At 43.5% G+C, this 14517-nt stretch overlaps 1 protein-coding gene across 5 annotated transcripts in view; it reads left to right on the forward strand.

The window, feature by feature from the left end:
* Positions 1 to 888: 888 nt before the first annotated feature.
* Positions 889 to 14517, forward strand: part of Rhbdd1 (rhomboid domain containing 1) — a 125296-nt gene continuing 111667 nt past the window's right edge. For 3 of the 5 annotated variants that reach the window (XM_048459285.3, XM_048459289.3, XM_048459288.3), the window contains exon 1: positions 1246 to 1398. The gene's annotated coding sequence lies outside the window, so the exon portion shown is untranslated. Of the gene's footprint in view, positions 1121 to 1245; positions 1399 to 7337; positions 7597 to 14517 lie in introns of those variants that run through there. The other 2 variants (XM_048459286.3, XM_048459287.3) reach the window with 2 other exon arrangements.

A 14517-nucleotide genomic window follows, 5' to 3' on the forward strand; every position in this document is an offset into this window, starting at 1 on the left:
ACTTCTGCCCAATCAGTTCAACCTTCATCTGATTTTGGAATTTCCCTATCTACCCATCTGTTACTTCTCAAAAATCCTGCCTCAGTAAGCTCAGGGCTCCCTGATCCAACCGCTGTGTCAGAAGAGAGAGTTCAAGTTCCAGTTTCATAAGAAAGACTTTGCTTTTCCATATGGACTCCAGACTCCTGGTGGTCTCTGGGGGAAGGGGACTCATGACACGGGCATAACAAGGAGTATATTAATAGAATGGATGCATTATGATTGATCAGAAGGAAAAAACAGGGAGTCCCTGTATTTGAGAAATTGCGCCTATTTTTCCTAAGGAGATATATATTTAGTGTAAATTACTTCTCCCTGTTCATGTGGGCGTCTGTTTTCAGGAATGCAGTTTCTCACTGTCAGTCTTGGACCAACATATTCTTTCACCTTAAAAGAGTTAAATTATAAGGTTCAAGAATTCATCCTTGAATTTGCTAATTTTGTCATTTCACAGTCTCAAATATATCTCCTATAAATGAGCCACATTTTCACTTACATTCCAACCCTAAGATAAACATTTCTAGGAAGAGTTATTCTATTATACAATAATAGAAAATAAACTTTTGTGGCACAATAAGTTTTAACCGACCAACTAAACACGGCTGATAAAACCTTCGGTAAATAAACAAAAGGCTACCTGCACCCAATTCGCGCCCTGAAAAAGTGAAACTTTCCTCCAATTACTTGAAAAATTCATGTCAAAGACCGTCTACTTGTATGAAATTAATGCAGCATAGTCTTTAGCTGAAGCTGGCTTCTACACTGCCCACGAAACCGGTTCCACACTAGAAGCAGAAGGGAAATTGCATCATATGACCTAAGACTCAAATACCTTATACCTCAAGCCCTTCAAGCAGTAAACAGGCAAAGCAGTGCAGCCTCGGAACTGTGCCTGGGGAACCGAAACGTACACCACGGCCTTGTTTCTCTGGCCTACTTTCTGAGATAAGCGGCTCTCTCCGGCCCGAGTGGAGCAGGCAGTGTCTCCCCTGTTCACGTCTCAGGCTGCACTGGGCCAGAAATGAACTTTCTCCACCTTGAGGGAGCGGGCCACAGGCAGGACTAATGCGCTCTGGGTGTGGTAAGTGGTCTTTGGTTATTTTTGGCGGTAAGAGGACGCTGACATCGTTGTTCCTGAGTGCTGAGCTGGACGATCCCTATATATTAGCTAGAGGAACCCGAGAAAGGCCGTAAACAGCACTGAGCATGCGCGGCCAGCGTGCTTCTTTCCCCAGCCGCCGGAAGAGGAGCTTCCGGAATCGGCGTCCGTGCGGGAAGTGGAGCCTCGGGATTCGGAGTCCGGGCGTGATGACGCGCATACGCGGGAATACGTGAGGACGCAGGCGGGTCTTAGAGAGAGTGAGTTTCCGCGTCTGTTCGGCTGAGTTTTGGGAGTCGCTTTTGTGCGGCATGTGTCGCGGCTTTTCCGGACCTGAGATGGAGGGGCCGGGGCTGAGATCCGGGCTGGCGTAGGCCGGGCGGAAGCGCTGCCTTGGGGCTAGGGTCCGCCGGGCGGAAGCGCTGCTTTGGAACCGGGTGGGAGATCAGAACCGGCCGGGCTGGTTTGGGTCTTCTTATTCCCTCAGGCTCAGGGTGGTTGGGGATGGGGGTCGAGGGGGAACAGGGGCCTGGTGGTGGTGGGGGAGGAGACGCGGGCCGGTCTCACCCTGATCGCTTGCCCGAACGCTTGGAAGTCAGGGCTTCCCCGCTTGGAAGTGGGCTTTTGATAGGTTCCTCTGATATCGGCAAGTTTGAGGCGAAATTGCATCAGCCACAGAGCTTATAGTAGCAGGTGTTTGTGGGGACTGCTGCTTCGGTCTCGGTAGACAAACCCATACTAACGTCTGAAAGGCTGTTCCACGTTATAGGGGACAGACATACACCTGAAGGACTCATCTCTTTTCTGCCCATACAAAAAGCTCGTATCGTATGCGTTTCTGTTGTTCCAAACAAGGCATTAAGTATTTTTTAAAGCTATTAATATCTGATTGTTGCACAATTAAGATTTATTTGTCAGTCTGTCTTAAAGTCCCTTTCAGTAGGTTCGTGGCACCCACTTTGTTGTTGTGTGGGGTGTTATCATACCTCTCTACTTTTTGTTTCTAAGTCCTAACCTCCTTTACCTACTTCCTGCTTCTGTTACTGATTCTGCTTCCACTCATTCCAGGAGAGCAGGTGATCCTCACAGAATAGTCCTGCTTTGGTCCCGGAGTTGCCACATTATCAGCATCTTCTGGAAAATTGTTGGCCGTACGGATTTTAGTGTCAGCAGCCCTTTGAGCAAGCCTTCGGGTCCATTCCAGTGCTTCTGGGTGCTGGATTTCATGAACAGCCTAGCCATAAAAAGTACTTACTTGCTAAAGACACAAATGATTGAATAGGTGAAGTTGCTTAACTGTGACGTCATAGTGTTAAGCATTCCAAGTGCAAACAAGAAGGTAGTGCTGACGCATGTTATGTTACTCAAAAGTCAGGCATTGCTAAGTTACTAGATTTTTATGAAGAAAGCACATAGATTGTGGAAGAAGGGCAGATTGTAGGGTCGATAGGAGTTGGGAGTTCATGGATATTGTGGCTGCTGCATATAGATATTTCTTTTATCCTGTCACATTCTGAATACTGAGAATTTAGACACAGGACAACTTTTTAGCTGGATGTGGTGGCTTACACCTCTAATTCTAGTGTTCTGGAGGCTGGGGCAGGAGAAAGCAGAAGTTGGAGGCCAGCCTAAGATGCATAATGAGGCACTATCCAGAAAATCAAAACAACACCGGAAAGTTACAGCAGTAGGCACTAATACTAGTATTATTTACACTGTAGCATTTTAGAAAATGGACTGATAGTAATTGTGACAAGGTAATTTAAGGTTTTTTGGTTTTCTTGTTTCTTCAGCTTAGTTGTACAAAAAGTTGACCTAGAATTTGGTAAAGGCCAGAACAGAGTTGAAAAGAAATATAGAGGAGTGGCTAGCACTCCAAAGCCAAAGCTGATGATGTCTCTATCCTTATCTTTTGTCCTCATACGTCATACAGCTCCATCCTAGCAAAGAAGGCCTCATGTCTGTTTTTATTTGAAGACTCACAGTTAAGTTAGACAGGCTCTCAACCTGTTGATAGTCTTCAAGTTGCTACATGTAGCATTTTCTCAGAATTATTCCTTTCTCCAAGAGTCCACCTAGGGGAAGAGAGAATCATTCGGAATTTGAAGCGGCTGCCCTAGAGCCTGGACTTTGTTACAGTATTGAAAAGGTTTAGCAACTAACTGTGGCCTGTATAATATACAGCTTTGACTGGGGAGCACTGGTACTCAGTACCCGAGACAATGAAGTACCATAGGGAGTAAATTTTCATGTAAATATGCTGCTTGTAATATCAGTTTCTGTCAGTATCAGTTAACCTTACCACCAAAATGATTCAGTCCCATCACGAAACAATTGTTTTTCAAAGGCTCCACATGTTTTCTTACTCTCTGTATGAGAAAGATGGGTAGCTATGGTTCTGGGTCAGACCAACCCAGCTTGAGTCCTGTCCCCACCCTGTGCATTGATTTTGGCCTACAGACAAATTAGCATCTGTCCAGTTTTAATTTCTCCCCCTGTAAAGTGGAAGTCATAGCAGCATCTGAGGTGCCTACGTTAAATGAGACAGTGTGTTAACTCTTATTTAATGTTACTGCATTATGGTAGACAATGTCTCTTGTTGGAAGGGGAAGAAATGTTTGTCAATTTCATGCTGACTGCCCTGTTTATTTCCTAATCATCTTTATACACAAGGTCATTTTATTACCTGGCCGCTGCTCTTTTCAAGTGAGAGTCAAGGCTGTGTAATATTGTGAAAGAAAGCCAACACTTGGAGAACGTTACCTCTCAGCTTGGTAGCAAAGCATTAGTTATTTCATCATCAGTGATTTCTAGACATTGTTTTCATAATTTCCAGAAGATTAGAGCTAATTAACATCAAGATGTCTTTGATTATCTTATACCTGATTTCTTTGGGTACGGATTTCTCTGTCATATGATGCTTTTTATGTTATAGACAATGATACCTCTGCAGATAAATGCATAAGAATGTTATTGGCCTTGAAATAATCAATATTTTTTCAATATATATACTTTACCTAGAACACTGGTGTGTTCTACTTTTAAAAAAAAGTCGAAGTCGTTATATTTTCTTCATGTTTTTACATAGCTATAAATGTATGAACATGGAGTATACTTAGAAGAATTCATAGTGGGCTATACTTTTGTTTATTTTGTAGTATGAGGGTCAGGAGCAAATTTAAGAATAAATAATCTATACACTTAATATATACGTATTAATAATATATACATACACTATATATACGTATACGTAATAATATATATGTATACTACATTAAAATTATTGTTAAAAGTCAGAAGTTTGAAATTGCTTTTTAAAAGATTTCATGTGATGGAACCTTTATTCCATCTAAGCCGAGATTCTCAGGTTTTTTGTTTGTTTATTTTGTTTTAACTCGGAGCCTCTTAAGCAGAAATTTACATAGAAAGTTCAAATGCCAAAAGACTCAAGATCTCTGTGGGGGTGGAAGATACAGACTGCTGATCCAGAATGTATCTAGAGAATGGGATTCTGGGAATCTATGTATGAGTCACTGTCAGTGACATAGCTCCAAGAGGGCTCTATACTCAAAACTATGATGTTAGAATCCTTAGACATGTTGCTCGATTTGTCACCAGGGCAAGCATATGTCTGAGTTCTCATACAGAGACATGGGTGATTATTTAAAACCAAAGTAATAAAAACAGCAACAAAAACCTGAACAAATACAGTCTTCAGTCTGTATTGTTACAGAAATAGGATTCCATGCAGAAAAACAAACAACAAGAAACCCCACAACTTTTTAAAAATCCCTCTTACACTGTGACAGTTGTATCTGCATTAAAAACTGCTTCGTATTTTAACTTATTTAGTATCATAAGTGACAGGGGAAGAGAAACAGTGAGTCAAAAGAAAGTATATAGTGTTACTTGTGTATACAAGCCACAGTGTTTTTGTTGTAGGACAGTATCTGCTTTTCATTCATATGGTAAAGTAGTTTTTGTTTTGTTTTGTTTTTGTTTTACTTAATTTTTACTGAATAATGACTCCCCATAAAAATAATTTCAAACCTAACCATTTGTGAGCTTGTTACTAGTAGTGCTAGTAATACTGTCATTTTCACACACTGAGAGGGGTTTCCCGGTGACAGCTGGAGAGTGGGGGAGGGGCATCACTTTCAATCAACCAGCTGCTCCCTGCAGCATCGTGCTGGTGATATTTCAAAGCTGGTGGCTAATTCTGGCTGTATTCGGAAAGGAAAATGTGTCATATTTCTGGGATGCAATAGGTAGCGTGCAGGAGCCCCTCGGGGTCTCGATGATAGCCAGCTGACAGCGTGTGCATTCAGGCTCGGATGTCGGTGTTATTTACCATCTAGTTTCCTGGACATTGTTACATGTACATCATAATTACAAAGCAATAAAGTCCAGTTCCATGGGGAGAAAGTCTCATTACTTTATGGACAGGAAGGGAAAATGAAAACCGAGCTACAGTGGTGTACTACATGCTTTTATGTGGTATGCTAGTTCATCTGCCTTCGCCGTGACTTTAGGAAGTCAGAGGGATTTTCTTTCTCCAGCAGCTAAAGAGCCAGGAAGTTCAGTAGAGCTGAGGTCGCGGTGCCTCCTTCCAGTCCAAGCTCACACACCATATTTGACCCCTTCTGACTTTAACTTCAGGGATGTTACACCATGAGCTGTTTCCCCAGGGTGCTGAATGACGTATATTTTTATTCCAGAGTCACAGTATTAGGATAGCAATGAATGAAATTTATGTCTGTATTACAGTGACTTCGGATTTATAAGTAACATGTAATGAGTGTGTGTGTTGCAGCCATGCGTAGTTCTGGATTTTCTTTTCCTTGTACAAAGTGTTTTGGGCAACACTGAAACCATGATACCTTTCTTTCAGCCACTTTGTAATTTTGCTCATTGTGATGAATGAGTTGTGCTTCAAAATGTGAGCCACTGTAGAAAGACGGTACACTGGCACCTCGTCTCTTCCCGCTTAAACAGAATCCTCTTCTTCCCGTCAGGGTGTGCTAATTTTGTATTCATAAGGGGCTTCGAAATGTCCACCCTGAAAAGTCCTTTAATTTCCGTGAGATGGTTTTACTACTGTTTTGTGGAGTTTGGGGAGACATTTCATCTACTTCCTCATAGCTTAAGGACAATGTTTCTCCTAGTGTCGTTGCCACAGAAAACCGCAAAGCTTGTTTTGCTCTTTCCTCTGTGTGCATGCACACATATGTGCAGTTTTGAAGTAGTTCATCCTATGCTAATGCTGCTGTTGATGGCATTGCCTTTCTAGGCTGTGGCTTCCTCAGAGGACTAGCTTGTTAAGTAGGAGTATAGACTGATCCAATCATGTTCTTCATGTGGTTTCAGACACATCCCCTGCCTGTTCCAGGCTCACGATTATTGAAATGTGTCTGTTTATGCATTGGGTGAAGTGAGAATGAATGGATGAGTTTCTGGAAAGTGCTTAGAACCCTTCCCACAGGCCTTGAGACTGAAGAGATTGAATGCTTGCTTAGTTTTTCTTTTTTTTTTCTTTTCCTTTTAAAGATTTATGTATGATGTATACAGTGTTTTGACTACATGTATGTCTGCATACCAGAAGAGGGCACCAGATCTCATTGTAGCTGGTAATGAGCCCCCAGTGGTTTGCTGGGAATTGAACTCAGGACCTCTGGAAGAGCAGCCAGTGCTCTTAACCTCTGAGGCATCTCTCCAGCCTGTTTCTTTTCTTTTGTAGTAGATGAGTGCAGATGTTTGCCTAAAGTTCTAGAGAGACCTTTTTATCCAGTGGCACTTCATTGGTGTACTCTGGACTTAATTTCCATGAAGATCAGAGGCACAGAAATGCAGTGTAATTACTTCTGATTCATTCTTTTCAAAACACCAGTTTGGTATAACGAGATGACACAGCTGAGACCCTCTGATTTTCCTTGTGAGACTACAGTCCTTGTCCAGTGCTCAACCGAGCACGCACATTGACGAGGACTTCCTGGAGAGGTTGCTCTTGCTCGCCTCCTGGGACCTGTGCTCCCTTAGGAACAGCAGGCCCGCAGCGGACTGTTGAGATAAGCCTGAGTGACCTCCATGTTCTGGGTCTCTTATGGGCTAGAGCCTTTGTTAGTCTAAAGGAGATGGCAGTGCTGGAAATAAACTCACACCTGCTTGTGAACACTTTGGTTAATGTGTGGTTTTGTGATAGACGTCTTGGATTGCAAACAGAAGAAACAGCCCTATCTGATGTGAGCCAAGCAATTTAATTGAAGACGAGACTAACTGGAAACTGCGTGGATGCGCCCAGATTGAACAGAAAATCCTGACGGCTGTACCTCAGTAAAGACCAGTGATAAGGAGAGCTCTCTGGGTTTGTGTCGTTGTGGCCATGTCCTTCAAGTGACTGTCGCACTAGTCCCAGCGCCATCAGTTAGTCTACCAGTTCCAGGACGAAGCTGTTACTCCAGGTAGCTTACTCTTACCCTTGATTGAGAGTCCCTCTTTTCTCTCAAGATCACAAATCGGGTGGGCCATAGAGTCTTGTTAGAGGAAGAATGAAGTATTCGTGCTAGCTAGGCACAAATTCCCAAACTGTCCCAATCACCAAGTCATTTGCAGATGTCCCGTGCACTTTGTGGGAACGCACCCAGTCTTTGAAGTGTAACTGCTTTTCCCACTTGACTAGTTTTTGCGCAGAGTGGGTTCAGTTCCATAAATTATTCAGAAACCGTTCATGCACGGATGAAATGAGGGGCGGCAGTGGCAGGCAGCACTTTCTCACTGACTCGGGATAGACAAAGAAATCTGATGTAGAGCAAAGATGAGATTGGAAGTCCTTAAATCCTCTTGAAGGGTGTGATCATGGCAGACTTGCGCTGTGGTCCCCATGTGCACCTTGGTTTCAAACCTCCGGTTGCAGGGCTGTCAATTGGGAAACTTTAATGAGCTCTCATTACACGAAAACTTCTGGTCTGAGCGAGGAGGAACTGGCTTATGATTGATACTGGAAATCATGAATGTTGACGGGGCAGAAGTGGAGTTGGCATGCAGTCACCTAGAGCTGTGGAGCAAAATTGAGGATTTTATGCAAAATCTAGTAGCTTCAAGTTTTCAGTCACTTTTTATGTGTAAATATAGTCTGATCACTAGTGTTGAGCCAATAGCACTTTTATAAGGGAGGGGAAAAGAAAAATTTTGTCAGCTGACATCTTGAGATTTTTTCTCTTTTACTCGCCATCAATGAAGGGTCATTAAATTCTCACAGTGTCAGGTAATCTTAACAAAAAGTGGCTTGAGATTTGAGTATATAGTTTATTTTAATTAAAAGTAATTTATGGGGCCATTGAGATGGCCCAGTGGGTAAAGGTGTTTGCCATGTAAGCCTGATGACCTGAGTTCAATCCTAGGGGCCCATGTGCAGGTAGGAGGAGTGAAAACTAATTCCATAAAGTTGTCTTCTAATGTACTGTAACACATGCTCTCCCTCCCCAACGCCTTCATGCACACACACAATAGTAGAAAATAATGATAATCCTTCTTTTAGGATTCTTTCATATACTGTACTATTAAAAGGTATGTGTGTAATCGAGTCACACAATACATCTTCAATATGGGGGATCGCGTTCCTAGAAAGTGTTAGTCCCCATCTTATAAAAGCACTCAGAAGTATTTCCAACTTTTTTTCTTCAGATCTGTTTTAATTCATTTGTGTGCACAAACCACGATCACTTGCCAATTTATGGTTTTATGGTGTGTGTGTTCAAAAATCTCAGTTGGTCCTTATAAAATCAAAGGAGCCTGTGTTATCCTGGGGAAAAACTGAGCCTTTTCTGAAGGTCAGTTGGTCAGTATATTGTGTAACTAGCCCTTACCCAAACCGCCCTACACTATGGGCATTAATAGTGCTCACCTTGGATATAATTTTGTCAGAAAGGATCGGTGTGTTCCTTTTCCCCAAGCCACCCTGTTGATGCCCCCACTCCCTGACAACTTTTATGTCCTGAAAACTGTGAAAGGTGTTGCTTATCCATCACCATGCTCCACCATGCTCCTGTTTCCTTGCCCGTGCCAGCCGCCCAATAGGGTAGCAGTACGCCCCGGGAAGCCTTTTGTCCTTCATGTCTCCCAGAAGCCTGACAGCCTTTCATGTGGAATTCCGCAAGATTGCTTTTTATCAAACAAAGCTGAACGTTGCTTTCTAGGTGAAAAAAAATAATTAAGTGCTTTTAAAGATGTATTTGATTAACAGGAAGCTGATCTGTGTAAATTAATTATAAATGTAATGATGTCATAGCCCTGTCTTTAGTTATTAAGCAGGTAATTGACCAGGAGTTTAGAAGCTCATTGTAACTGACACCTAGCAGTTTGCCCTTGTGTGCTGTCTGGAAGGGAAACATGCACAATGAATGTAAATTCAGTTTGTTCATTGGCCTGCGCGCGCACATGGTCAGAGCATCTGATCCCAAGGTCTTGTTTTCATTCCTTCGTTACTTCTTTGTTAAAATTGCTGACCTAGTGTATAGTCCCAAACTGGGCTTTATACCTATATCCCCCACTAAAAGCACTTGAGCAAACACAAATGCCTGTGTCCTTGAAGAACTGTAATCAAGACATGAAACCTCGGCACATTTGGGACGTATGACCCAGTAAACAAATACCCAAATGAAAGGTCTCTGGTTTTTAACGTCTGTGTGGAGGAACCTAAAACAGGTTTTGATGGAGGGGCATAGGAGCACCCTTGATAACTGGGGAGTTTTTTCCATATTGTAATTTGGCAAAGTAAGCCAAGAGTACTTAAGAATAATTGGATGAAGGGAATCTTTGGTGAGTTCAGTTAAAGATGGGAACGTAAGAACCATAGGCTAGATATGAACATTTAACTGCTGTTCCCAGGCGTAACCACCCCACTCTCCCCCATGCTAACTGTACTGTTAGCCCTACTAGATGAGGGCATAGCAGTCCTAAAAATCACAGTGCTATGCCAAATCACCCCAAGGACTAAGGAGCCTGGAGAAAGAAACTTTCAAGAGAAGAAGATGGCAACTGTATTTAATGGAAGCATGTTTAAAATGTAAGTCATGCGTGAGTGTGGCAGAAAGTGTGGCTCTCTCTGTTCAGAAAGCCTTCGGGCCTTGCTTCCGAAGGTGCTGCCGTGTGTAACGTACCATCCAGTGGGGAGAAGATGGGATCTAAAGATGAGCTATGCCGCGGTGGGTGATGAGGGGCGTGGCCACTCTGTGCCGTGAGCCTCAGCAGGGGCAGTTGTCTGCAGGCATCCTATGTGGATTTCTGTTCAGATGGTTTTCTAAGTACTGGGTGAGTGAAACACATTGGCTTATTTCAAAAGACACGCTTTAGCAGAAGCCAAGAGACTGTTTGCTCTTTCTACTTTCTTTTCTGAAAACCCATGTTCTCAGGGTTGATAGACAGTACAAGTTCACTGGCTGATCTACCTTTAAAACCCCTTTTCACCTTTTACCTACTTGCTTTTCCCGTCAAAGCTTGACTCAAGCAAGGAAACACCCTTAAGTTTTCTGAGTTGAACTTGACTTAGTGTACTCTACATTGGTAAGTTTGTGTATTATTGGCACCTTGCTGAAAAGCACGTGGACTAGATGACACAAGATACAAGCTTGTGGCCAAGGACAATACTAAACCCAGATGGCTGAGACTCTCAGTAGGGGAAAGACACCCACTTATCAGGTAAATGTGAACTGCCTCTGGCTCTGTTGAGATTTTGCAGGAGGCACACAGAGGCTGAGTGGTCCTGTACACCTGTACAAAGACGGTCCCTTGGGTGGGACCCAAGCCAGGGACCCGTGAGATACAACTAACAGCTTATTCACAAACTGGACCGTGGTCTCATTTAACGAAGTGACATTTAAGTAGGTTATTTGAGCTAAATCCTGGCTGTCCACAACATGAGTACTGATTGATAGGCTGTCCTTCATTGTTGGCCAGGTCAGTTCTACTTTGGAAGAGAACACATAACTGAGGATTAATTAGCTCTACATGTGTGTGTAGAATTGGCCAGTGGTCCTCCTTATTTTTGATGTGTATTTTTAGAATAACTATATAGCAGAGTAGAAATATATATTTCTTTTACAATCACTTTAAACATTAGATGCTAGACTCAGATTTTCAGGACTCTGGGCTGCAAAGCAGCCTGATGTTTCAGCTCAAGAAATAAATCATTCCAGAACCGCAAAGGTGAGGGCTGAACTGAACTGTGTAGATGTAGGCCAGCTGGTACAAACAGAGTGGGGGTACGGTGGCCTGTGTGACTGAGTGTGGGGGCACTGTGGCCTGTGTGACTGAGCGTGGGGGCACTGTGGCTTGTGTGACTGAGCGTGGGGTACTGTGGCCTGTGTGACCGAATGTGGGATTACTGTGGTGTGTGACTGAGCGTGGGGGTACTGTGGCCTGTGTGACTGAGCGTGGGGGCACTGTGGCCTGTGTGACTGAGCGTGGGGGTACTGTGGCCTGTGTGACTGAGCGTGGGGTACTGTGGTCTGTGTGACCGAATGTGGGATTACTGTGGTGTGTGACTGAGCGTGGGGGTACTGTGGTATGTGACCGAGCATGGGGTACTGTGGCTGTGTGACCTGTCATATCATTGACTCATTGCTTTCAAAGTCCTTGTTACCTTGTGTGTGACTCCTCTCATTGCTTTGGTTAAACACTGGAGGAGAGCCACCAAAGGAAGGAAGGGTATATTTTGGCTCGCGCTTCCAGGGCTTACCATGGCATCAGAGCTTGAAGCAGCTGGTCTGCTCTCACCGATGCCAGTGAGTTCATGTAGTTCTTTTACTCTTGACTTCTCGTCATCAGTAGAGTAGGAAGGTTTGGGTTTTGATTTGGGAGTGGGGGCAGCTTGTTTTCCTGTTGTATTTTTATATATTTAGGCCATTGTTTCTCCCTCTTTAGTGATGAGATCAGGACAGAGTTCAGAGTCTGACTTTTCCTTCATTCCTTCCTCCCTCCCTCCCTCCCTCCCTCCCTTCCTCCCTCCCTTCCTTCCTTCCTTCCTTTCTTTTTTTCCCCGAGACAGGGTTTCTCCATAGCTTTGGGAGGAGTTTAACCTTGCTGCTCCACCGTCTTCTTGGTTGTGTGGAGCTGACCTCACCCTCCACCAACACTCTCACTCAGTGTTGACACTGCGTCTTGGTTTTGTGAACAGAAACCCCCTCATCATCAAGTCTCTACCCCCCAATTGTGTTTATTACCATGGACATGGATTTTAAGGCTCTAAATAGAGGACCGGTTAATTTGAAACAGTTGTTCCATATTTAATTTAAACATTTTTCATAGCTACCACCTCCCCTTTGCTTCAGCAATTCCGTGTTTACACAGATAAGGCTGCTTGCATGTCAGTGGGCTCCAAAACTCCTCCTGACTCCAGAAAACCCCATCTGTAGTAATTGGGGGTCGATCATGTGAGAAGTGATCGGGCCACATGGGTGTGAGGCATGAGTGGGAGCCATGCCTTATAAAAAGCCCAAGAGACCCCCCTTCCCTGGTTCTTCCTACGTCTAAGGCTCTCATCACAGTGACATCAGTCTGCTGCTCTGACCTCTGCTTTCTGGCTTCTGAAACTCTGAGGACTGAATGTTCACAGATCTCATTAAGTTCGAATTAAATGTCATGATATATGTTGTAAATAAATGTTGCTCCAGGGTTAAACAAAATTGGTTTCTTTCAGTACTGTTAAGGAGATGCTTCAGGCTTTATTTATTTCTTTCAAGAAGCATTCATATAAAAGAGAAATAGGAGTCAGACTTTGTTTGTTTGTTATGTTTGTTTTCACTGTGTAGCCCTGACTGTCCCAGAACTCACTCTGTAGACCAGGCTGGCCTCAAACACATAGAGATCCACCTGCCTCTGCCTCCCAAGTGCACTGATGCCTGTAATAAGAGTTTCTCATTTTATGACTTAAGTCAGAAGACCCTGGGGCTGTATAGCCAGACATTGAACCATTTCCCATCTACCAGATTTTTATTTCATCTGAGACTCCTGTTACCCACTGTACAGTGCAGGTTGGGGATCTTGGCTTTCATGTGTGATGTGCAGGTGGGTCACTGGGGCCTCTCAAACACATCAACAATGATAGTCAGTATTGCTATTGAGAGACACAAGCAGCCGAAGGGCTCGACTCCTACACAACAAAGTCTGACCAAAAGCTGGGTATGATTCCTAATAGTCCAGTTTTGGGTATTGTCCCTTTGGTCGTTCTTATCTGTATAAGGAAAATAGATTGTGTTTCAGTTTCGCACCAGGACTGCTGGAAAGGCATTCACTGAGTCAGGCTCCTGGGTTTGGAATTGGGAACATGCGCTGTAAGCTGTATTGTGCCCATACATGACTTCCATGTCCTCTGGTGAGAAGTGACCTCACCTGACTGTCCACGGAGATGAGCGAGCCCAAGTGACTGTCCATCTGCAGAGATGGCCTCGTGTATTAAGCACCTTGGACAGAGAAAGTCGAGGCCAGGCATTTCACCACCCTTAAGTGTCTAGGCAGAGTAGCACCACTGGGCTGTTTCTGGGATAAATGCTGGGGGTGGGGGGTGCACCAACACAGGCAGTTTTCTACATGAGTGCTGGGCAGACCAGCTAGTATATAAAACAAAGAATGCCTTCATAAGATTTTAAGAACTAAGCGAAATGAAACAAGTTACATGTGTCCACTATTAAGCTAAATATGTTACTATCAGTCATTATTATAAAGTGTATAGATTATCAGGAGACGTTAGTTCCTAGGCTGAGCCTCCGTGGGTCAGTGATGATGATGATAAGGATGTGTTATCAGCGGTACCCAGACTTCTTACGTTTCACGAATTGTGAGTCATCAGTCAGTTCTAGAAGGGAAGTCTTGTTATTTAGGGCCAGCTTCAAAGGTGAGGGCTTCAGGCATAAGTTAAGAGTTTACTCAAGAGCACATGTGATGGTACATACCTTTAATTCCTGTAGTTTTGAGGCAGAGACGAACGAATCTCTGATGTCTGAGGCCAGCCTGGCTTACAAATAGGGTTCCAGCATAGCCAGGGCTGCTACACAGAGAAGCAGCCTTGTCTCAGTAAACCACAAATAAATAGATAAACAAACAAACAAACAAATAAACAAACAAAAAAGAAAAATAAAAAAAAGAAAAGAAAGAAAAAGGATTTACTCAAGATCTTACCTCCTCAAGGCATTTAAGTCATTTAAGTCAGGATTTAAACCAGGGCTTTTGACCCCAAAGTCCATTCTGTTAATGATAGCATGCTTTATGATTTTTTGCAAGGTCAGAAAGGTATTTGATGGTTCACGGGAGGGAGGTGTTGTGATGAAATTAGATTTTAAGCAACTTGAGTCAGGCATTTTGTAAGCAGATTAGGGAGAATGTGCTGA

Source organism: Myodes glareolus, chromosome 1, assembly GCF_982192425.1.
Source record: "Myodes glareolus chromosome 1, mMyoGla1.1, whole genome shotgun sequence".
Lineage (NCBI taxonomy): Eukaryota > Metazoa > Chordata > Mammalia > Rodentia > Cricetidae > Myodes > Myodes glareolus.